This window comes from Mesoplodon mirus, assembly GCF_964341445.2.
Source record: "Mesoplodon mirus genome assembly, chromosome: X".
NCBI classification, from domain to species: Eukaryota; Metazoa; Chordata; class Mammalia; order Artiodactyla; family Ziphiidae; genus Mesoplodon; species Mesoplodon mirus.
The window spans coordinates 17,281,596-17,307,114 of record NC_138981.1 but is presented as its reverse complement, the minus strand read 5'-3'; the positions used below and the strand labels follow the sequence as shown (position 1 = coordinate 17,307,114).

At 38.8% G+C, this 25,519-nt stretch overlaps 1 protein-coding gene and 1 pseudogene across 4 annotated transcripts in view; one reads left to right on the top strand and one right to left on the bottom strand.

Moving 5' to 3' along the window:
- Positions 1-25,519, bottom strand: part of CDKL5 (cyclin dependent kinase like 5) — a 190,398-nt gene that overhangs the window by 139,480 nt on the left and 25,399 nt on the right. The window contains exon 2 of one of the 3 annotated variants that reach the window (XM_082608916.1): positions 16,786-16,839. The exons of the other annotated variants lie outside the window; for them this stretch is intronic. The gene's annotated coding sequence lies outside the window, so the exon portion shown is untranslated. The remainder of the gene's footprint in view (positions 1-16,785; positions 16,840-25,519) is intronic. 3 annotated transcript variants of the gene reach the window in all.
- LOC309796134 (cofilin-2-like) lies at positions 860-19,328 on the top strand (annotated as a pseudogene). Its single transcript has 2 exons — positions 860-959; positions 18,757-19,328. The product of its transcript is annotated as a cofilin-2-like (transcript).

Here is a 25,519-nt window from a genome sequence, read left to right as displayed (position 1 = left end):
ACACTGTACTATTTAAGATACACTATTGGTGTAAAACGTTTTGAAAGCACTTGCATGAAAATGTATCGATTTTATCATGGTTTCTATGGGATAATTTGTTCTGATCTCCAAATTCTAAATAACTGAATTTAGAACAAACTTACAGAAGTTGGGAACCACCTAGATTTTGCTGGGTTGATGTAGATCAGAAAATGTGGTCTAAGTTATTGTCCTCCACTCCAAAAAAAACAAAAACCAAAAACAAACAAAAAACGCCACCAACCAAACAAAAAACAAAACACTGACTTTCAGATGGAAAAAAAGAGAAGGAACTGAAGGCCAAGACTGTTGAAGAACACCTACAGGCTTCAAATGAATTCGAGACCATTGGCCTAGATACATTTCATACCTGAAATGCTTTAAGACTTTGGAGATGAGATTGCTGAATCTCAGTGGTCTTGGGAAAGCCATAGGGAAAAGAAGATGAGAACAAAGACTGGCCTAGAGCAAATGCAGTCACATTTTTTCAGAAAGGGTAAACCAGTACATTCTTTAAACTCCACACCTGAGAACTTAAAAGTAAGCAATCATTCCATAAATATGTCTTGAGAGTTAACTATATGCCAGGCACTATGACAGTCACCGGGAATCTATCGGTAAAGGAAAGACACAAAACCCCTTACCTCACAGAGTTTATCAAAGGATCACACAATAAGTGTAAAACTGCGAATGTAAGTGCTATGAAAAAGAGATATAAGGCTCTACAAGGGCTCGTGCAGAGGTTTTCCACCTAATTAGGGAGGGTTGGCTTTTCCAGAGAAAGCTTTCAGTGGGCTGAGATCCGTAGGACAATTAGACATAAACTTACAGAAGAGGAGGGATGCACCAGGAGAAAATGACCTCCCAGGTCAGGAGGAAACATGGCCAACACAAGAGGCTCAAAGGTGGCAAGGGTTGGATGGTTAATAACCCAGTACAAGGTGAGGCTGGAAAAACAGCAAGTTGTTTAAGTAGTCTTATCCTTATCATGAGACGGAACCACTGGAGGGTTTTGAACAAGAATGGGAGATGGGTTCAGGGGGTGGTATGACAATCAGATGATTTGCATTTTGAAAAGATCACACAAGCTACAGAGTAGAGAACGGCTCTGTGCCTGGAAGGGGAGCTATCAATTTGGGGGTTTAACAACTAGGAAGCCACTGCAACCACCCAGGTGAAATGATAAGGGCGGGATGGACTAAACTGGTACACATGAAGAGAAATGGAAAGATTTAAGATATATTTGGAGGGGAAGCCAATACAGCTGGGGATGGATCAGAGATGGGAAGTGAGGGAAACAGAAATCAAAGATAACTTCTTGGTTTGGGGCTTGGGCTATGAGTAGATAGAGGTTGCTGCTTCTTGATGTGAGGAAAACTAGAAAAGGAGCAGGTTAAGGGAAGGGAAGAAATTCAGGATTCCATTTTAGGCATGTTAAGCTTGAGTTTACATATCCATAAAAATGAAAAAGGCAAAAACCAAAGGAAAAAGAGAAATTTTAAAATGAGGAAGACAATCTGCAACTTACATCACAAAAAGAAAAAACCCTAAAACATAAAATGTTCCTATTGCTTGATAAGAGGGGTAAGAAACCCAATTTCTAAAATGGGCAAAGTGATATGAACAAATAGTTCACAGAAGAGGAAACACAAATGGCTCTTAAACATATAAAAGGTTACTCAACTTTACATATAATAAAAACTGAAGATTAAAACTATACTGAGATACAATTTTTCAGATTAGCAAAAACCAAAACTAACGTACCATGTTGATGAGAGCATGAGGGAATTAAGCTTGCTCATATATTGCTGGTAGGAATGTATATAGATAGATAGATAGATAGATAGATAGATAACAACTTTTTAGAGGCCAATTTGTTATCTTTCAAAACTAAAAACAAACATATTCTAATGACACAGCCATTACATTCCTAGGAATTTATCCTCAGAAAACACTCACTCTCACACACACACACACACACACACACACACGATAAGCATATGCTATTCACTGCAGCATTGTGTGTAAAAGCAAAAGAATGGAAACAACCTAAATATCAAGAGGGGCCTGATTAAATGAATTATGGTACATCCATTCAGTTATTTTAAGTTAGAAATGGAAGTGAAATACTCTAATATAGCATTTCACAAATTTGAATTTTCTCAATGATTTATTTTCCAATAAATCAAAACTAAACTTAAGATTGTATTCTAACTAAATACCACTTATATCTGTTTTGTACACTGATTCTATATATGATATATTTGAAAAAGGAGGTTTATTGCTATTTTTTGGAAGTTTGAAAAATCTACTAATTGAAAAAGATAAAAGTACACGGTAGAGGGACTTCCCTGGTGGCACAGTGGTTAAAGAATCTGCCTGCCAATGCAGGGGACACGGGTTCGAGCCCTGGTCTGGGAAGATCGCACATGCCGTGGAGCAACTAGGCCTGTGCGCCACAACTACTGAGACTGTGCTCTAGAGGCTGCGAACCACAACTACTGAGCCAGCGTGCCACAACTACTGAAGCCCGCACGCCTAGAGCCCGTGCTCTGCAACGAGAAGCCACTGCAAGAAGCCTGCTCGCCACAACAAAGAGCAGTCCCCGCTCGCCACAACTAGAGAAAGCCCGCGCGCAGCAATGAAGACCCAACGCAGCCAAAAATAAATAAATTAATTAATTTTTAAAAAACTTACATGGTAGAGTTTATTGGTCCTGAAGACATCAAGTGATTTCAAACACTGTCAAATAATCTGGAAAATTCACAAAGGCTGCTTCCAGGCTAAACAATGTTAATGCTGTCACAAACTGATGTTACCAAGTCTCTGGATTCGTGGTAGACTGAAAATTACATCAGAAAGACTCTAAATCCTGGGTTTCTCTCACCAAGGCAAAGTATCAGCTTTATGGTTGACCTTGACAACTTTCATTTCCTCAGTTAAAAAATAAGGATCCTCTGTTAGAAGTCCCACAGCTTCATTTCTAAACACTCAGAACCTCTCAAACTGAAAATGAATGTCAAAATTCTCAATTAATAAATGTCAGTTAATAAAGGACCAGTATAGGGCTTCCCTGGTGGCGCAGTGGTTGAGAGTCCGCCTGCCGATGCAGGGGAAACGGGTTCGTGCCCCGGTCCGGGAAGATCCCACATGCTACGGGGCGGCAAGGCCCATGAGCCATGGCCGCTGAGCCTGCGCGTCTGGAGCCTGTGCTCTGCAACGGGAGAGGCCACAACAGTGAGAGGCCCGCGTACCACAAAAAAATAAAAAAATAAAAAATAAAGGACCAGTATAAAATATATATAGCCTACCTTCTCTCTTTTCATTTCAGTTCCAAATCACCTACCAAGGTTAAGTTTCAAGAGCAATTGAGTAAAATCATTTTAGAACAAGGGAAGGAATGGAGTGATTACCTTTCAGCCTATTTCAGAAAAACTACAAAACCAGAATAAGTGAAATACTGCTGGCCAAACATCTGGTGATTAAGCTATTCCTGGGAGGGTCACTTATTTCAAAGAGAAAGAACAAATAGTAACTAGACAGCAGCAACTTTGCAAGGCATGAAAAAGAAGTCTGGGATATTTTCCAAATGGGTTGGGAGGAAGTTATTTTTATTTACAGAGATATTTGTGTCCTATTTAAAATGCAGAAGGAACTCAAAAAAAAAAAAAAATCAAGCTAAAGATCTTGTACTTCCCCAGCTGTATGTCCTGCTAACTTTAGAAGGATAAGTAACACTACTTTGACCAAACAAAGAACAGTCAAAATTACAAGCAATTTTATCAAGGCCATTAATTGATGAAAGCATTCAATTAAGTTCAAGAGATTTGAACACATAACTAATAAATAATAAAAATTTAATATGTTAAAAGAAAAGAAAGATAGGTTCTTTCCCTCAGGGAAATTACAATTAAAATTGAAACAAAACAAAAGAAGATACGGTTAAGAGGACTTTTAAGCTACAGCTCTCTCCCACATACTAACTTAGTATTAAGCTGAGCAGTCTCTTGAAGCTTTGGTTTGTTTCCATTTGTAAACTGAGGTTAAGTCACCCTGACACCAAATATGTGGCATCTTTTCCAACATCGAATCTCTAACACCTGGGCATCCTACAATCTAACCACCCAGAGTTTGTAACATCAGACTCCACAGGTTTAAGGGCTCAGTCCCACAGACTTCCCTCACTTTAGATGCCAGTCCCAAGTCCCAGGTCCCCAGGGCAACTGCACTTCTGTCTGACTTGGCTAAAAAATTTGGGGGTTCCCACAAACCCTTCCTCAGGTTTGATAATTCCCTAGAATGACTCACAGAACTCAAGAAAATGCTTTACTTACCATTACTGGTTTATTATAAAGAATACAACTCAGGAACAGCCAAATCGAAGAGATGCAAAGGGCAAGTTACAGGGGGTGGAGGGAAGAGGAGCAAAGCTTCCATGACCTCCCAGGGTATATCACCTTCCCAGCACCTCCCAGCACTGCAATGTGTTCACCAACTCAGAAGCTCCCCAAAGCCTGTTGTTTAGGGGTTTTCATGGAGGTTTTAGTACATAGGCATGACTGATTGAATCACTGGCCACTGGTAACTGAACTCAATCTCTGGCCCCCTCTTCTCTCCAGAGGTAGGGGATAGGACAAGGGGGCTGAAAGTTCTAACCTTCTAATCATGGCTAGTCCTTCTGGTGACCAGGCCCCATTCTGGTGTCATCTAGGGGCCTCTGCCAGAAGTCATCCATTAGCATACAAAAGACACTCATCACTCAGGAGATTCAGGTGACATCTTGAGACAAGAACAGAATATGAGACAGACAAAAGGGTAAAGGCATTTGAGGAAAAGTTCTTGCTAAAATAGGCCCCCCCCAAAAAAAACCCCAAAACAAGGAGTGTTTGTAGAACCCAAGTCATTCAGCTTCTCTGAAAACTAGGGCACAGGTCCAGGAATGACAGGAACGAGGCAGGGACTAAATCATTAAAGGCCTTGTATGCCATGCAACAGGTATGTTTCCCTATATTTTAAGAAAGGATTCAACTGGTGCACAAGACATTTGAAGGCTACTGCCATAGACAACAGTAAATAAAGAGCAGCTTTTTAGATGAGTACCTATCAGTATTATGTTTCAGAAAAATCACCATGGAGGCAGGAACAGGGTTAGGGCAGAGACACTAATCAGAAAGCTACTGATTGATGGAGGCCAGGCAGAAAATGATGAAAATCTCAACTAAAGCAGCAGTGAGGAGAGAAAGGTGGATAGATTTGAGATTTTTAGGAGGTGTACTCAAAAGACACAGTGCCAATTTAAAAATAGTTGATGAATGAGAAATGGAGAAGTCTAGATGATTATAAAATTTCTGCTTTGACTACTGGGCATAACTGAAGCTGGGAATATAGAGGAGCATATGGAAAACAATATTATGTGATTGACAATTATGGGGTCATTTAATTGTCATTTATTATGGGAAGTTTTATACTGCAAAATGCAGAGATATCATGGATAGCTGAATGAATACAAAGCTGAACTTCAGGTCAACAGTAAGGAATATAAGTCATACAAATTAAGAATATAAGAATCTCAAGATTTAACTTAATTTCCAACTTAAGGCAGCTTCATCAAGAATATAACCTGCTCTATGGGTATTCTCAGGCTCCATTATGAAGTCACTTCTCAGATGAATACATTATAATCACATCCTTTTAGAATCCTTAGAAAAGATGCTTTGGAAAGAGGTGAGTTCATGTAATCATGGCATTTCATCTACCCAAAGCCAAAAACTTTGGAATCATTCAGACCAAAGATTCTCAAACTATTTAGAATAATAGTCTAGTTTTTTTTTAATCCCATGTAAATTATATTGTAAAATACAGTAAAAATGTTAAATTGCTATAAAAGTTTCTAAACTCTTACATTCAGTTTTAAAATATTTTTATACAAAAATACTTAATAAGTTTAAGACTCAATATTTTAAGTGTTAAAAGCGCCCTGACAGGGACTTCCCTGGTGGTCCAGTGGTTAAGACTCCTTGCTCCCAATGCAGAGGGCCCGGGTTATATCCCTCATCGGGGAACTAAGATCCCACATGCCGGAGGTACAGCCAAAAAATAAATAAATAAATAATGAATTTAAAAGAAAAGAAAGAAAGAAAGAAACTTTATTTTAAAACAAAAATGCCCTGACAATTCATAGTCCAGACAGGGATCCACTGACTCCTACAGAAAGAAACAAATTTTAAAACACATAACCATTATTTATAGGAAAAGACCATGACTTATTCTTTTTAGACTAAAGTTGTTATATCATTTTACTATCAAAAATTGTTAATTTCCTACTGCCTACCAAAATTCCAAATTTCTAAGGCAATGATGTCAAGGAAAATGGCTAAAGACATCTCTTTCACTCATTCATTCATTTGCTCACTTACTTATTCATTCAACAAATACCTACTGAACACCTATTAAGTAGGCTAGGGATCATCTCATCTGACCTTACTTTACAGAGGGGAAAATTTAGGCTCACAGCAGTCATGTTACTTAATCTGAAATTAACTATAACCTTTGGCAATTGCTTTCCTGTGAATTCAACTATAATTTTTGACAATCACTCACTCTTCCACTGTAAGAATCCTTGGCTCCAAAGCAACTACACCTACTAATCAACACCTAGAACATGCCTTTTCACTTTCCCATTTCTATGCCTTTGTTCCAACCATTTCCCCACCCCTGCCCCCAGTCTTTGCCAACTGAAATATTAGCCATCATTTTTTAAAAAATCAAGTAAATTATAACTTCCTCTCTGTTCAGCCTAGCTAGAAGTTATTCTCTATAAACTCTGCATTCTTTTTTAGTTAAGATTAACAGATTCCCATGATAAAAATTCAAAAAGCCAGTCTATAAATTCTTACATACAGCACTTACATGACATTCATTACATACTTAATTAAACATTTATTGTTTGCATACATATCTATTTCCCTTAGATAAAACATAATTTCCTGGAAACGAGATACCATATCTCCACTATATCCTGTATCAGCATTTCAACTCTATTCTGCCTATCAACTGAGAGAGAATAATGACCCACATTTCTAAAAGAAAGAAACAGGGATAAACCACTCTAACAATTCTTAAATAATTAAGAATTGACTATGCCTATTTATAACAGTAACTGACAGAGAATGAACTTGTAAACAATATTACTGTCAATTACTATCTGTATGTGGATTAGCCACAGTACATTGTGCTTCACAGTTCCACAGTACTAACTTAATTACTTGTGTTTTTAATTCCATACATATGATACCTAAAGCCCTCTGAAATACAAACTACCATCTTCTTCTTCAAGGAATCAGAGAATCTTAAAGCTAGAATAAACCATACCCATTCATTATAGGAATGAGGAAACAAAGCTTATATCAAACTCTCCTAACCAGCTTCTGAGGAGGAGCTCTGCTCTAGCCTGACTGGAGGGCCCTCTCCCCATTCACAACAGAGTAGGTGGGAAAACTAGACAACTTCCTGGTTACCATGGTGCCTGCTCTTCAGTGTGGTATCATCATTTTCCTTGAAATAACTCCCACTTTACTTAATCATAGACACAGGATTCAATATTTTAAAGAAACCCATGCACATCCTGAATTTAAATATTGTTTATTGGGACTTCCCTGGTGGTGCAGTGGTTAAGAATCTGCCTGCCAATGCAGGGGACACGGGTTCGATCCCTGGTCCGGGAAGATCCCACATGCCTGGAGCAACTAAGCCCGTGCGCCGCAGCTACTGAGCCTGCACGCCTAGAGCCTGTGAGCCACAACAAGAGAAGCCACTGCAGTGAGAAGCCTGTGCACCGCAATGAAGAGTAGCCCCTGCTCCCCGCAACTAGAGAAAGCTTGCGCACAGCAACAAAGACCCAACGCAGCCATAGATAAATAAATAAATAAATATTTTAAAAAATTGTCTATTATCTATTTTGAATAATGCAAACATATGCATGACTGTTAATATAAGCTAACATATCCTAATCATTTTTAAAATCAAAAGTGAATTTTCTTTTAGTTTCTACACTTTAATATGTCCTTCTTAGAAGATGAAATAACATTATTTCAATAATCCAAGACTAATTAAGATGATGAACAATCAGGCCGAGTGTACTGCTTGTTGGCACAAACCCTTCCTCTACCTGGACCTTTCTGTCTATTCTTCTGAGAATACTAACACATCTGGGTGTCAACCTTTATTAATTATGTGACCATGAGCAAGTTATTTAACCTCTTTAAGTCTCTTTTCTCATTCACTAAGAGGGACTAATACTACCTACTTATAGGTGAGGATTCCAGGTTATGTAAGTAGAGCCTCTGATGCACAGTAGCCATGTAATAAAAAAACAACTATTATTAGTAATTAAATAATAAGATTAATTTAACACAATAGATGACAGAAATAAGAAGGCTAATATCTCAAGAAAGTGGGATTTATCATCTCAGTTATGAGCCTGTGCTTAAAGAAATTCCCCAAATGAGACAAGTAATTTATGTCAAGACCCATAAGGAATAATAGATTCATGAAATGTCATTAGCATTTTAAGAGCAATATTTTTATTAAAGTAAATAAAACATTTTTAAAGCAAGCAATATTTTAGTCTTGCCAGTTCTGATGACAATTAAATTACCTGCAAAGCACTGTTATTTTATTAAGTTGAAACAATATCATTGGAAAATTTTCTACTCAGCCTAAACAATTTAGAACTATGCTAAATCTAGAACCACTTCTAAAATTTCATTGCACTATCAACATTACTGATAATTTAGAGTCTTGTAAGCAAAGAAACCTTCAACTTACTTTATAAAATAAATCATCTTCTGTTGTACCAAGACAAAAAACAAGAACTGACAAATCAAAGAGCCATCTATAAGCAGAATTGCTGAGGTATATTTGTAAAGCATTTATTTGATGTGGAGGAAAGCAAATGCACTTCAATTACCTTTAGCCCTATAAGATTTCATGAAAGAAACCACAGAAACAAGACACACACAAAGTACAGTCAGAGGACTACAAATGGGAAGTATTCTTCCTGAGCTATGGAACATAAAATGAGGCTTCATTTTCAGATAAAATACAGAGAGAAGAGGTGAGTTACTGAGTCTAAACTCCAAAGAAAAGTGTTATCAATTAATTACTATCAAAGAATAAAGAAAACATGATGGAGGCAAGTGAAGATTATTATTTAGAACTAGGGGAAGGGATAAACTGGAAGACAGGGATTGACACATACACACTACTCTATATAAAATAGATAACTAATAACGACCTACTGTATAGCACAGGGAACTCTACTCAATACCCTGTAATGGCCTATATGGGAAAAGAATCTAAGAGTGGGTATGTGTATACGTATGACTGATTCACTTTGCTGTAGAGCAGAAACTAACACAACATTGTAAATCAACTATACTGCAATAAAAATTAATTTTAAAAAATATTCTAAGACTATGTCTGAGAGGTACATCTAACTCTCCAGAATACTTCAGTCATTATCAGTGAATGTTCTTAAAAGAAATTAGAAAAGATTCTCTAACTCTAGAGAAGAAAAAAAGGAAAATTAAATGGGAAATAGACAAATGAACCCCCACCCCATTATGGACTGTAGGAAGGAGATAAATGAAAATGATTTTCAGCACTTTCTATCTTTCATCATGTCCTTACTCCCCTACCCTGTCAGATCATCCATTAAAAAAAAAAATCAACTAGAAAGTGTTACACATGCACTGCAGAGATAGAAAGCAGACCTGGAGCACAAAGGATATAGTGGGAGTCTGAGAACAGCAGACCACTTAATTTTGCTGGCTGAATGTATCAACCTAGCTGACAAATTTTTGAGGCTCTGTATTTCAAAGAGCCTAGACATTCTCAAATTAAAATCTATTGCAAAAGGTCATCTCCTTTTATTCACCATTACTAGAATGGAGCATGAACATTTCAGAAAGTCAGAAGAAAGTCTTATGGCATACTCAGTTATTTTTAATCCCAAATCCACCAGAGTATGTAGTTATTCATAGTTAAATTTTGAAATAAATAAATAAGGAACTTCCCTGGTGGTCCAGTGGTTAAGAATCCACCTTCCAATGCAGGGGACGCGGGTTCGATCCCTGGTCAGGGAGCTAAGATCCCACATGCCATGGGGCAACTAAGCCCACGCGCCTCAACTAGAGAGACCGCAAGCAGCAACTACAGAGCCCACATGCTCTGGAGCCTGCGTGCCACAACAAAGAGCAGACGCGCCGCCACAACGAAAGATCCCGCATGCCGCAACTAAGACCCGATGCAGCCAAAAATAAATAAATAAATAAATATTTTTTAAAAATAAATTTTGTACCTGTTCTCCTCTCCAAAATTTGAATATTTTCTGACCTGTAATTCATTTATTGGGATTGTAAAACTTTAATAACAAAGACAAAAATCAGTAAATAAGGTACAGAGAAATTATAATAAAATACATTAGGAAAAGGCCACAGTGTTAATAAGAAAAAGAAGAAAAGTTATTCAAAGTACAGCATTTTAAATCCTCAAGTGATAATAGCATATAAACAGTTCCTCAGTAAATACCATAAGGAAATGGAAATCTTGAGGCTCAAAGTATTATAACATCCTCATCATCTACTGATGAGATGAATCTGAAAGAGCAGCTCAAAATGGGAAGCACAATGCACTGGATCATTCTATTGTGAACTTGGTCCACCTGGGAACTGTGTTTCCCATAATTTCCTTCCCTGTATAGTACACCAAGTTAGAGATGGCTAAACTCTTAGAAGGTCCTTATGATAAGACATGGTGAGAATAAATGCAGAGGTGCCTGGGGCAGGTTTCAGCTTGTCCTCAACTCTCCTCTTAACCCCTCTGTGTCCAGCTCTTCTTCACCTGATCAACAGTGGCCTAAGACCCAACAACAGATGCCTGACTCTGGGCTTTGTACCCACAGAAGCAATAGCTACACAGAGGCAACAGCCTTCCACAGACCTCCCCAGGATCATCCTCTTTGCATTCTCACTTTGATGTCTGTATACACTTGCTTCCTAAAATTTTCCCAGTAAGTTCTGACTTATACGCCTGTACCAGTAATTCAGGAGGCTCTATTAGTGACTATTTTTCTGATCCTTTTGCTTCCTGATTTTCACATTCCCAGAAACTCCTACAATCCGTATACAGTCTGAGTACTATAATAAATCCCTTATTCAATAACACTCACAGTGGTTCAATTTCTCATACTGAATCCTGAGCAATATACTCAAAATTCAGCAATTAATTTGTAATCCAGCAGTACTGACAGAATGGATTGAATGACTGGAAGCCATTTCCCTGTTAATACTAAGCTGAATTTTTCCTGAGATAACCAGGTACACTTCATCCATTTACTTCTATAAGTGGGAAATGTTCTCTGCTTTCTATCAAGTGATTCCTAAAAAAGACTGCTCAATTACTTTCATCTTTATTTTCCTACATATAGCACATAAAAATACAAATTAAATAATCCAAATTATAGTATTTGTTTATTCCAAGTTGTTTTAATAAGTGTTAACGTTTCAGTTTATTTAAGTGTTGTTTTAATCAATTTGTCATCGAGGGACTTGCTAAGAGAAGAGACAAATGGACTAAAAATTAATTATTTTTAAGAAGTCTTCTGTGAATTGGGCCCATGAATTCTAATTATAAAATTATAAAAATACAAAACTTATCAAGTAGTCACTAGAAACATCTTCCCCCAAAAAAGAAACAAATATATACTAAGCACTCAAGGCCTGAACTAGATACTAGTAAGTCTGATTCAACAATATATATATATATTTTTTTAAAGTCACGTTTTCTAAAGATTCCCCAAGCTCTGTTTGGAGCTTAACCTTAACAGCCTAACATACATTTTTATACAGCTTTTATAAATTATCAACTATTTCTTTCATGATTATGACATTAAGATATCATACAGTTAGCCTACCACATTCAAGGGCGTAAAAACAACTCACAATTGAGAAGACATACTGCCATAAGTAAGAACTATAATTAAATACCAGATTCAGGTACCGATCTCTAAAGTGCTCCCTGTGACTGAGAAAAATTACTATATATGAAAACCCAGCTTTATAAGTAGCTAAAATATGCATGGAGTGGAGAGGGAAAGATCAGGAAATATTATTCATGCTAATAAACGAACCTTTGTTTTACAAAAGGAGTCACCTCATAATTTATTTGAAAGGAAGATCCTTAAGGAATGTTTAAAATTATTCCATTTAGAAAAACTCTGAGAAACAGACTATTTCACAAGATAGTGTTATTCTATAAAACACATTAAAAACTGTAAAAGCTAGCATTTGTGTTTACTTAAGGCCCACCGTTGGGCTTCTACACACAAAATGGTATAGAATTTATATTTTGGGTGGAAAGGATTTCTTTAGCCCCCTGTATAAATTTCCAACTCAAGAAAGACACATACAACTAATAAAATGACTCAGTAAAACACCACTGGGAAAAGAAATAAATAGCATTTTACTCTATGTGGCTTTCTACAGAATCCTAAGACATTTAGATAAATTTTACTTACAGTGTCAATACATTTTGGAAAGAATACAGAGCATTCTGAATTATTAAGGTCACAATTTTTTTTAACTTAAGTCAGTCTCACACCCCATCCATCTGCTGTTTATAATTACAGCTATTTTTTTAAGATAGAAAACTGCAGACTGAATTCAAATATATCATGCTCCAAAATTAGAACAAGATTTTCCTCTAAACTTGATCTTTTAAAAATTGTAATCTAGAGGAATAATAAAATTATTTAACCTGCTAGATTGGTTAAAGACACTAATATTTTTAATGAGCACATTTGAATCATCACTTGCAATAGTTTCTAAAAGTTTTCTAAAGTCTAATGACAATTTGCACACATACCACATTAACTGAACACCCATCAAGCGTAGTGTTGTGAAAGGGGGGGTGGTGGTGGTGAGGATTTCATTCCACGACAGTAATTACAGCTGCAGCTTCTGTTTGCCCATTCCCATAATTCCCAAAATAGTCAATAGAGTCCTTGCTTGTCATAATTGCCTCTTGCTGGTCCATCACTACAGCTCCATTTTGCTACCATTGAAATTCCACAACCAGGATAGCACAGACTCCCCCGTGGAGAGGAGCCTGCAGAGGTTGTCTGTTTTAAGCTGCAATCACTTTTTCCTGAGACTCCTCAGCATCTGTTGACTACCTCACTGACAGTAGCCCACAGACTCCTCCAGATCAGAGAGGCGTGCATGACACTGCCAGAGGACAAGCTGCAACAAGACTCTGATCCCTCAGCTGCAACCCACCAAGTTACTAGTCAACTTGGAATTTTCCTCCATGAAACACTATCTGACACTTCCCCACACTGACACTCATATGCCACTTCTCTCCCCACGCAGTTCCAAGAGTTCTTCCTGCAATTCGTCTCTATTGGCACCACATGGCATTACCTTGGCAAGCCAATGCCCTCTGCAAAGTGGAGAGTTCCCTGGGCTACCTCGGGTGGGTGGCTTCTAGGAATGATGCTTAAGACAGCACATGAGAGGTATGCTGTGGCTTCACTAGTGACTCCACTACTTTGAGGAATTATTCAAACTACTGATAAGCTTTCATACATAAGTCCTTGGGATACACATTAAGAGTTCTCAACACTAAAACTAAATTTTAAAGGTTTAAAATAAAGATTTTTTTTTTCTTCTCTCTCCCTGCGGTACACGGGCCTCTCACTGCCGTGGCTTCTCCCGCCGTGGAGCACAGGCTCCGGACGCGCAGGCTCAGCAGCCATAGCTCACGGGCCCAGCCGCTCTGCGGCACGTGGGACACCCCCGGACTGGGGCATGAACCCGTGCTCCCTGCATCGGCAGGCGGACTCTCAACAACTGCGCCACCAGGGAAGCCCTAAAATAAAGATTTTTATAAGATCTGTTTATATAGCCTTTAGGAACATTAATGATGTCTCAAAAGATACTAGTAACTTTCTCTGGGCTTCATGGCTGTTGAAGTACCCAGAGATTTGGGTTTAAATTCAAAGGCAATTCAAAAATAAGAATGGAATACAGTTTGAATTTCTTATTTAAGAAAAATTTCTGCTTCCAATAATGCTGCCTGCGTAATTCAGGCAAACCGTTCCACTGCAAACAAACAGAAAGCTGGACAAAAATATGACAACTGGGAATGAAGGGAAAAAACTATTATTCAGACTGTACATATAGAAAATCCAAAATAAGCTATAAACTTTCAGAGAAAAATCAGTTTATCAAAGTTGAGGGGTATAAAAGATAATATCTAGAAATCAACTGTATTTCTATATACCAGCAATAAAGTTAGAAAATGAATTTTTAATACCATTTATAATACCATCAAAAAATATCAAATTCCTATCAAAACAGAAAGAAAAGTGGTAAACCTCTACATAGAAAGCTAAAGAAAACAGTATTTTTAAAAATTAAAGGACACCTAATAAGTGAAGGGATGTTCCATGTTCTTGAGATTTAACATTGTAAAGACGTCAGTTCTATCCAAATTGATCTAGAGATCCAATAGAATCCCAAGCAAACCAAACAAGTTTTTAAATGAAAATTTGTAGGCTGGTTCAAAAATGTATAAAGAAATGCAAATGGCCAAGGAAAACAAGACACCTCCAAGAATAAAAACAAGACTTTCCCTCCAGATATCAGGACTTATGAAGCACAGTCATTAAGACAATGTATAAGACAAAGAGATGAAAGGAAAGAACAGAAAGCACAGAAATATCATACATGAAATGCAGACCAGTGAGGAAAGTTTGATCTTTGCAATAAATGGTGCTAAGACATTTGGATATGCATAAAGGAAAACAAAATTAAAATTGACCTCTAACTCATACCATACGCAACATTAATTTCAGATGGATTATAGATCTCAATGTAGAAGTCAAAACTATAGGGCTTCCCTGGTGGTGCAGTGGTTGAGAGTCCTCCTGCTGATGCAGGGGACACGGGTTCGTGCCCCAGTCCGAGAAGATCCCACATGCCGCGGAGCGGTTAGGCCCGTGAGCCATGGCCGCTGAGCCTGCGCATCCGGAGCCTGTGCTCCGCAACGGGAAAGACCGCAACAGTGAGAGGCCCGCGTACCGCAAAAAAAAAAAAAAAAAAAAAAAAAGAAAGTCAAAACAATAAAGCTCCTAAAAGATAATGTAGGAGAATATCTCTTTGTGCATACAACAAGCACCAACCAATAAGGACAGATAAACTAGACACAGAATAAAACAGATGTTACACACACACACATTTTTTTAAATGGTCAAGGCATGGTGATAATAAAAAGCAGACCAACTTTTAGTCAGTAGTTACATTGATTTTAAATTCTCTATAGAAAATGCACCGTGGATTGTCTGAGCCTGGGGCAGAACACACCCATTTCTCCCAGCCCTTGATACACTACTAACTTTGGGGAGGGGGGCAGGGGGCGGGGCGGCAGCAGCAGTGTTTACGTGTTCACCTGGGTCAAGTTACATAAGTGTTGGCTTTGTGACAATTCACTGATGTCTTGTATACCTTAAGTGCTTATCATGCTTCACTATAAAATAGTTTAAAAAGTCAATGGACTGTAAATGGCAAAATTTCTTTTTTATGGCTGAGTAATATTCCTGTGTGTGTGTGTGTGTGTGTGTGTGTGTGTGTATCACATCTTTATCCATTCATCTGTTAATGGACACTTAGGTTGCTTCCATCTTGGCTACTGTAAATAATGCTGTTATGAACACTGAGGTACATGTATCTTTTCGAATTAGTGTTTTCATTTTCTTTGGACATATACCCAGGAGTGGAATTGCTAGATCATATGGTAGTTCTATTTTTAGGTTTTTTGTTATTTTTGTTTTAGTTTTTTTGTTATTTGTGGTCTTTTTGATGATAGCCATTGTGACAGGTGTGAGGTGATATCTCATTGTGGTTTCGATTTGCATTTCTCTGATGATTAGCGATGATAAGCATCTTTTCATGTGCTTGTTAACCATCTCTATGTCTTCTTTGGAAAAATGTCTATTCAGGTCTTCTGCCCATTTTTTAATCAGAGTGCTTGGGTTTTCTTTGATATTGAGTTATATGAGCTGTTTATACATTGTTGATATTAATCTCTTATTGGTAATACCATTTGTAAATATTTTCTCCCATTCAGTAGGCTGTCTTTTTGTTTTGTGGATGGAGATTTTACCATTTGCAACAACACAGATGGACCTGGAGAGTATTATGCTTACTGAAATAAGTCAGAGCAAGACAAATACTGTATGTTATCACTTATATGTGGAATCTAAAAAAAAATAATAAAACAAACTAGTGAGTATAACAAAAAAGAAACAGCCTCACAGATATAGAGAACAAATTAGAAGTTACCAGTAGGAAGAAGGTAGGGGAAGGGGCAAGATAGGGGTAGGGAATTAAGAGGTAAGAACAACTATGTTTAAAATAAGCAACAAGGATATATTGTACAGCACAGGGAATAGAGCCAATATTCTATAATAATTCTAAATGTATATAACCTATAAAATTTTTGAATCACTGTATGTTGTATACCTTAAACTAATATAATATTGTAAATCAATTATACCTCAATTTTTTTAATTAAAAAAATTTAAAAGAAAAAAGTCAATGAATATGTACACCTCTTAATATACAAAATAGTAATAAAAAAAGAGACAAAAGTTGAATACTCTTAATATGTTAGTGTGGTATTGTGACAAGAAAAAGAAATACATACTTGGTCTTTGTTCCACAGTTTCTGGCACAGCACTCCTAAAACTCTTGGAATTGCCTAAGGGATGAAAGCAACAAAGGTGTCTCTTGTTATGGTAATGAGGTGACTTAGAAAGCCCCTAGGTAACCTAAGGGTGGGGGTGGCTTGCCAGTGGAGCCAACCACATGATCAGAGGGTTGTAACTTTCAGTCCTGCTGCCACCCTACCTCTGGGGAGGGGAGAGGGGCTGGAGAATGAGTTCAATCATCAATGGCCAATGATCTAATCAATCATGACTACGTAATGAAGACCCCATAAAAACCCAAAGGGACAGGGTTTGGAGAGCTTCCGGGTTGGTGAACATGTGGCGATTTGGTCAGAGTGGCAGTCTCAGAGAGGGCATGGAAGCTCCACGTCCTCTCGCTTCCCCCATACCTTGCCCTATGCATCTCTTCCACTTGGCAGGTTCCTGAATTATATCCTTTTATAATAAACTGCTAATATAAAGAGTAAAATGTTTCTCTGATTTCTGTGAGCCACTCTAGGAAGTTAATCTAACACAAGGAGGGGGTCATTAGAACCTCCAATCTGCAGCCAGCTAGACAGAAGCCCAGGTGACCACCTGGACATGTGATTGGCATCTGAAAAGGGGGGCAGTCCTTTAGGACTGAGCCCTTAACTTGTGGGATCTGATGCTATCTCCAGATAGATAGTGTCAAAATTGAGTTGAATTGTAGGACACCCAGCTGACGATGGAGGATTGCTTGGTGGTATGGGAAACACACACACACACACACACACACACACACACACAGAGGAATTAGATGCAGAATCCTAGCTGATGATCAGAAGTGGAATTGGTCCCAGAATTGTAGTAGCATCTTACAAATCAGTATAACGTAAACACTCAAAGAGAAAAGAGAAAAAGAACAGATATAAACCGGCCTTTCACAAAAGAAATACAGCTGTCTAATAAATCAATGAAACCCTGTTCAATCTCACTAGTCATCAATTAAGTAAAAAAAAAAGAGAGAGAGAAATCTCTTTTAACCTATCAGGCTGGTAATGATTAAAGTAACTGACAAATATCTAGTGCTCTTTCTTGGGAAAATGTGAACTCACATTCACAGTAGGTAGGAATATAAAGGTTTCTGGAAAGTAATCTGGCAATAGGTATCAACATTTTAAATGTATGAGTACCATTTGATTCAAAAATCCATCCTTCTTCTAGAGATTTATGCTAAGGAGACCATCAGACAAATGGACAAAGATGGATACTGCAGAAGTTATATACTGCAGTGCTATTCATAATAATCAACAACCAAAAACCACCTAACATTAGTCAATGTAGGATTGATAAAGTAAACGATATCACATCATATAAATGGAAAATCATACCACTACTAAAATTATTTAACTATATTCAGTGATACAGAAAAGCGGACATAATATTTTAAGTAAAAAAAAAATCATACTATAGAACATGGTATATTCTGTCAATGAAAAAAACCTTTTTCACAAAACTAAGAAATGTGCAAACTGTATTCCACATCTCTGCTTGTCGCTTAAGAAATTCACTGGTGGGCCTCCCTGGTGGCGCAGTGGTTGAGAGTCCGCCTGCCGATGCAGGGGATACGGGTTCGTGCCCCGGTCTGGGAGGATCCCATATGCCGTGGAGCGGCTGGGCCCGTGAGCCATGGCCGCTGGGCCTGCGCGTCCGGAGCCTGTGCTCCGCAACGGGGGAGGCCACAGCAGTGAGAGGCCCGCATACCGCAAAAAAAACAAAAAAAAAAAAAAAAAAAAAAAAAAAAAAAAAAAAAAGAAATTCACTGGTAGCTAGCTGCCTATTTAAAAAGAGAATTCTGGAACTTGCTATTGGCCTAATGTATGAGACTATTTTATGTCCAATATTAATTGGTTCTTATAAGACACCAGAATAACCTTGTTATTCTAATAAAAGACACAACGTTTCACCTTTTTCATCTTAAAATATAGTTGGGAAGCGGCCGCCCCTCCTTCTCCTCACAGTGCCACGCCGCCGGAGGCCGAGCCACCTGCAGCCTCAGCCGCGGGCACTATGGCTTCTGGTTACAGGGAATGATGAAGTCATCAACGTTTTTAATGATGTGAAAGTAAGGAAATCTTCTACACAAGACGAGATCAAAAAAACAAAGAAAACAGTTCTCTTCTGTTTAAGCGATGACAAAAGACAAATAATTGTAGAGGAAGCAAAGCAGATCTTGGGCTCCTGAAAGTGCACCTTTAAAAAGCAAGATGATTTATGCTAGCTCTAAAGATGCCATTAAAAAGAAATTTACAGGTATTAAACATGAGTAGCAAGTAAATGGCTTGGATGATATAAAGGACCGTTCAACACTTAGAGAAATTGGAAGGCAAGGTAGTAGTTTCACTTGAATGAAAACCCTTATAAAATGGCAGTCAAGTGCCATCTGGAACTTAAGGAAGCTTCCATTTCTCCAGCTCAGTCAATTGGAATAGTATTAGGTTTTGTTTTTTTTCCTTCCTCTTCCCACTGGGTCCTTCCAACACAATGAATGAAGGAAATATCATTCATGTAAGCAGACTATCAAGAGATTGCCATTAGACTGGGTTTTTGTTGTTGTTGTTGTTGTTTGTTTGTTTTTGTTTTTGATTTTTTTGCGGTATGTGAGCCTCTCACTGTGGTGGCCTCTCCCGTTGCGGAGCACAGGCTCCGGACGCGCAGGCTCAGCGGCCATGGCTCACGGGCCCAGCCGCTCCGCGGCATGTGGGATCCTCCCAGACCGGGGCACGGACCCGTGTCCCCTGCATCGGCAGGCGGACTCTCAACCACTGCGCCACCAGGGAAGCTCCATTAGACTGTTTAATACTGTTACTTTTATGTAGAACCCAAGGAATGCCTTCCCATCATATTTTAGCCAAAACAACTGGTTATGCCTCCCTTGCAGCAAGCACTACAATGAATGTGATTGTCAACGTGAATAGCTTAGAACACTACAAAGGGTTAAGCTAATTGAATGCCTTGAAAGTATTATCCACTGGTGAGATGGTAAACTATTCAGTATTATTTATAGTTGCACTTGACTGAAGTTCTGTGAGGCTTGAGCATTCGTACACCTCACCTGCCTTGGCAAGTCTATTTTTTGTGACATGGCAGCATGGATATAATACTATGCATTGAAAGCATTTTTTTTTAGAGTTTAATCCCCTACCCCAAAAGGAATGCCAATTAAGTTGTGTTAACTATGTCTTCAACTTATCCTAGTACCCCTGTATTCATTCCCATACCTGTGTATCTTCTTTTTTTTATATATAAATTTATATTATTTATTTATTTTTGGTTGCGTTGGGTCTTCGTTGCTGCATGCGGGCTTTCTCTACTTGCAGTGAGCGGGGGCTACTCTTTCTTGCGGTGCACGGGCTTCTCATTGCAGTGGCTTCTCTTGTTGGCGAGCACGGGCTCTAGGCACGCGGGCTTCAGTAGTTGTGTCACGGGGGCTCAACAGTTGTGGTGCACGGGCTTAGTTGCTCTGTGGCATGTGGGATCTTCCCGGACCAGGGCTCGAACCCGTGTCCCCTGCACTGGCAGGCGGATCCTTAACCACTGCACATCTTCTTAAAAGAAATAGCTGTTATTAATACCTTTTTGTTTTCCATTGAGTGTACACTACTGAATAAGTGTAGGAGTTTTATGTTTACCATGTAAGTCTTCCAACACTAAAGATATTTTGAATATCAGTCATGATGGCAATTTCTGTATAAAAGAGCCTTAAACGGAACATTGTTTTTGAGATCAAACTCCCCACCCTCACAAAAATGGCCACGTTGCAATAAAAATTGTGGCATATTATAAAAAGAAAAAAATATATATATACACACACACACACACAGTTAGTTGGGGTTCTTCTCCCTAGACTAATGTTGGCATACCAGACATCTGAGACTGTTTTGCACCAGATTTCCTCTGTAATAAATGATATGGACAGGACTTTTGATGACCATGTGAAATGAAACTGCAATCAGCTGCTTATATAAACCTTTTGTTTCTCAAATATAAAATTCATCAATTTCCAAACACACACTGACCTGGGTACGCTCATGTGTGTAACACTGACAGGTGTTCAAGATCAATTTACCTAAGGAATTCTGTTTTTAGGATTGTATAATTCTATGTATAAAACACTGAATTTAATTAAATAAGCAAATGGATACTCAGATATTTAAATAGAAAAATGTATTGCTTTTCACTGGAAGGTGAGATTCGAAATGATTTTGCTTTTGCCCTCACCTTCCCTTATGGAGTTTCTTACACTAAGCCTGTATCATTCTGGGGAAGAAGCTATTCTTATTTTTAGAAAAAATTACCTTCTCCCATATCCCACTTCCCATACCATGTGGCATCTCTACCCTCTGCCCACACTGTGTCAGAAGGCACCACCATGCTCTCCCAACACCAGGTTCAAAGCCTCAGCTTATTCTGAGGCAGCTACCTTCGCCCGGACACTTACCCAGGTGGCTGTCAAGGCTTATCCAGCCACATTGCTCCTTGGCAGCGGTTTCCTTTCATTTCCCAAGGCTACTCCTCCCCTAATTTACTTCACCACTTCCAATTATCTTTTAGTTTTAATTCACCGTATAAAAGTCTGTCAGTTCACGCTTCCTAAAGCAAGCCCCCTGAAGGTCCCTTCCTTAACTGAAATGGTTCCCTGGGGGGCCCCTACATACTCCTACTCTAGTATTCAAGGTCTCTATTGTAATCCTGTCTTTTTGTTCTCATCACTGCTTTTCTTAAACCCTACTCTTAAAGGAAAGGGCAACTGACTTTTCTCTGACCAAGCGAGTGTAGACCAGTGGTTCTCAAACTTCAGCACATCACAACCACCTGGAGGGCTTGTTAAAACCCAGATTTCTGGGATCAACTCCCAGAGTTTCCGGTTCAGTAGGTCTGGAGTGGTGCCCAATAATTTGCATTTCTAACAGGTTTCCAGGTGATGCTGATGCTGCTGGTCTGGGACCACATTCTGATAACCACTTGGTATAGATTATATTGATACTTTCCTGCTCCATGACTCCATCAAGCAATTCCCTTCCCCTGGCATACACAACCACCACAGCTGACATCCTTTCATTGATTTCATACAGCAACCCCTCTACATGAAGTCATATATGAGTGTCTTCCCCTCTCTGCAACCCAAATAGCATGTGATATGCTGTGATACAGAAGCCCCACAGCCCTTTATTTGTAATTCTAGTGACAATATATTTAGTTTTGTATCATTATATGCGTCTCCATATCAATTAGACTAGGATTATGGGAGACTTACTGGCCTTTGGATATGGAGATGCCTAGAATAGAACTTTGCAGGCACCAAGAACTCTGATAAATATCGTATATTAATGCATATATGTGGAATCTAGAAAAATGGTACAGATGAACTGGTTTGCAAGGCAGAAATAGAGACACAGATGTAGAAAACAAACGTATGGACACCAAGAGGGGGAAAGCAGGCGGAGGGGGGCAGGGGTCGTGCTGGGATGAATTGGGAGATTGGGATTGACATATATACACTAATATGTAGGAAATTGATAACTAATAAAAACAAACAAACAAAAAAGAACTCAGTTTGAAACTTGCTGAATTTAAGTAGTAGCATTTCAAATGGGTCTTGTTTTTCACTCTGCTACACACTTCACACTGTAAGCCCTCAAACAGTAGCTAATGATATCAATGACATGCAAAGAACACAAGTTCCCATGGCAAAAGGCAACAGGAACACAGCACTCAACACAGTCAAGTTACAAAGGCAGGAACCAAAAGGAAGAGGAAGGGTGAAGGAGAAAGAAGAAGGAAGAGGAAGGAGGAAGAAGGAAGAAAATCCTGCTATTTGCAACAACTTGGATGAAACTGAAGGGCATTATGCTAAGTGAAATAAACCGAGAAGGACAAACACTGTATGCTACCACTTATATGTGAAACCTTAAAAAAGGAAGGAGGAAGAAGAAAAAAGAAGGCTAAAGCCTGGGAGGAAATCCAGTAGCTGTACTTTCTAGGCCTCTTCCCCTTGGGGGTGAGCAAGCAGCCTATGGAAAAGGACTGTAATAGGTCTGTGTTACAGTAGCACCCAGCACAGAGAAGGGTTTGACATACATAGTCTCGATAGTACCAGACTGTGTCTCTCTCTGCCCCACCAGTATTCTAAGAACAAGGGACTGGAGCTGTAATATTTGTATTTCCAGCACCTACACAGTGCTTACAATGTAATACACCCTCAATATTTGTTTTTTTTAATTGGCATGAGAGTGGAAAGAATGGTGTGGCTATGAATAACACTTTGAGGACAGAAGCAGCAGAACTTGCTAACCAGAATGTGGAATTAAAGGAAGAACTCTAGTACTATGAACAGAAGAAGGAAAGTCTGGAAGAGGGGCTGAGTTTGGGGAAAGAAGTTTAAAAGAAAGATATGTAGCACTTACTACTCACAAAACTATATACTAGATACTTTAAGAGCTGCAAAGGTGCAAATTGCTCTCAGAAGTTACAGTCCAGTAGAGGGAATGTATGTATACAACTACAGTGAAAAAAGAGAGAGAGAGAGAAATGCTGTAAAAGGGACACTGATGAAGTGTTGTGGATGTGTAGAAGAGAGAAAAGCATATTTCCAGAAGCTCAGGGTTAGGGTTAAAACAATAAAGCATTACCTCAAGGACAGAAAGAGGAAGGTGGCCAAAGGCAGAATGTTAAAGAAAACACAGATACTGCAGAGGGAGGAGACTAGAAATGGGAGTAGGAAGACTGGGAGTGTGTGACAGAAGAAGGGAAGACAGTTTGAAGGAGATCCAGACTATCAAATGCCATAAAGTAGTAAATACGTGCCAAAAAGCCCTAACTGTTGTTACCATCCACAGCCCAGTTCAAGTTCTATCTACTCTCAAACCGCTCAGATTCCTCCAGGCTCCAAATAATTTTGCCTCTCCATAAATTCCCATTATGCTATTAGGATACACGTGCACAGACAAGAACCATGTATTATTTTTTAATTGAAGTATAGTTGATTCCCAATGTTGTGTTAGTTTCTGGTGTACAACAAAGTGATTCAGTTATACATATATATAACAGTTTGCATTTGCTAATCCCAAACTCCCAATCCATCCCTCCCCCACGGCAACCACAAGTTTGTTCTCTACGTCTGTGAGTCTGTTTCTGTTTCATAGATAGGTTCATTTATGTCATATTTTAGATTCCACATATAAGTGATATCATATAGTATTTGTCTTTCTACTTACTTCACTTAGTATGATAATCTCTAGGTCCATCCATGTTGCTGCAAATGGCATTATGTCATTCTTTTTTATGGCTGAGTAGTATTCCATTTTGTGTGTGTGTGTGTGTGTGTGTGTGTGTGTGTGTGTGTGTGTGTACATACACATATATGCGTATATATATATACACCACATCTTCTTTATCCATTCATCTGTTGATGGACATTTGGTTGTTTCCATGTCTTGGCTATTGTAAATAGCACTGCTATGAACATAGGTATGCATGTATCTTTCTGAGTTATAGTTTTGTCCAGATATATGCCCAGAAGTAGGATTGCTGAATCATATGGTAATTCTATTTGTAGTTTTTTAAGGAACCTCCATACTGTTTTCCATAGTGGCTACACCAACTTACATCCCCCCCAGCAGTGCAGGAGGGTTCCCTTTTCTCCACATCCTCTCCAGCAAGAACCATGTATTCTTAAACTCAGTACCTTTGTGGACATAACACAGTATCTTGGACATATAGAATATAATACACTCAACTGAATATAACTATACTAAAATATTTTCCAGACTTTATTTATAGATAATGATGGCTTACTTTCTATGGCACATCAATGAAAACCACATCTCAGGGAGATTGGGTTGTATCATCTGTTTAAATGGCCACAACTTCTCTTTTATTCTATTTGTTGGGCACCAACTATGGATCAGACATGCTGTACAGAAGCTCCTTGCAGGAAGAGCTTATAGAAGAGAACAGGTAGGTGAATTAACCACATGTGAGAAATGCAAAAAGGTATATGTGAGGGCTTCCCTGGTGGCGCAGTGGTTGAGAGTCCACCTGCCGATGCAGGGGACACGGGTTCGTGTCCCGGTCCGGGAGGATCCCACATGCCACGGAGCGGCTGGGCCCGTGAGCCATGGCCGCTGAGCCTGCGCGTCCGGAGCCTGTGCTCCGCAACGGGAGAGGCCACAACAGTGAGAGGCCCGTGTACCGCGAAAAAAAAAAAAAGTATATGTGAGGTGTTTTACAGGCCCAGAAGAGGTAGAAACTACCTATGTCTGGGAAAAGGGGGAAACTACTTGGGGAAGAGGTTTCACGGCAATCTTATTTGAACAGAGTGATTTTCTCCAAGCACTCTTGAGTAATTCAGTTATCTCTGTTATATTGTAAAAAAAAAAAAAAAAAAAAAAAAAAAAAAGCATGTTATTGATGGAAAATGGACTTTCTGAAAAGTATGAAAGGTACTACGAAAGTTCATTTGCTCTGTGCACTCAAGCTCTATTGGCCTCCACCATGTCACTTAACAGACCTAACAGTTACCAACTCCTCATTACCTTTGTAAAACAGACCAGCTGATGCCTACAGTACAAAATGTTTCTGGCTAATAACTGTTCAGTTCAGCTTCACACTTCTGCTCGCTTAAATTGAGCTGCATGCCTGGCATCCAGAAGTCACTTGCATTTCTTCCCCAAAACTACTGATATTTGT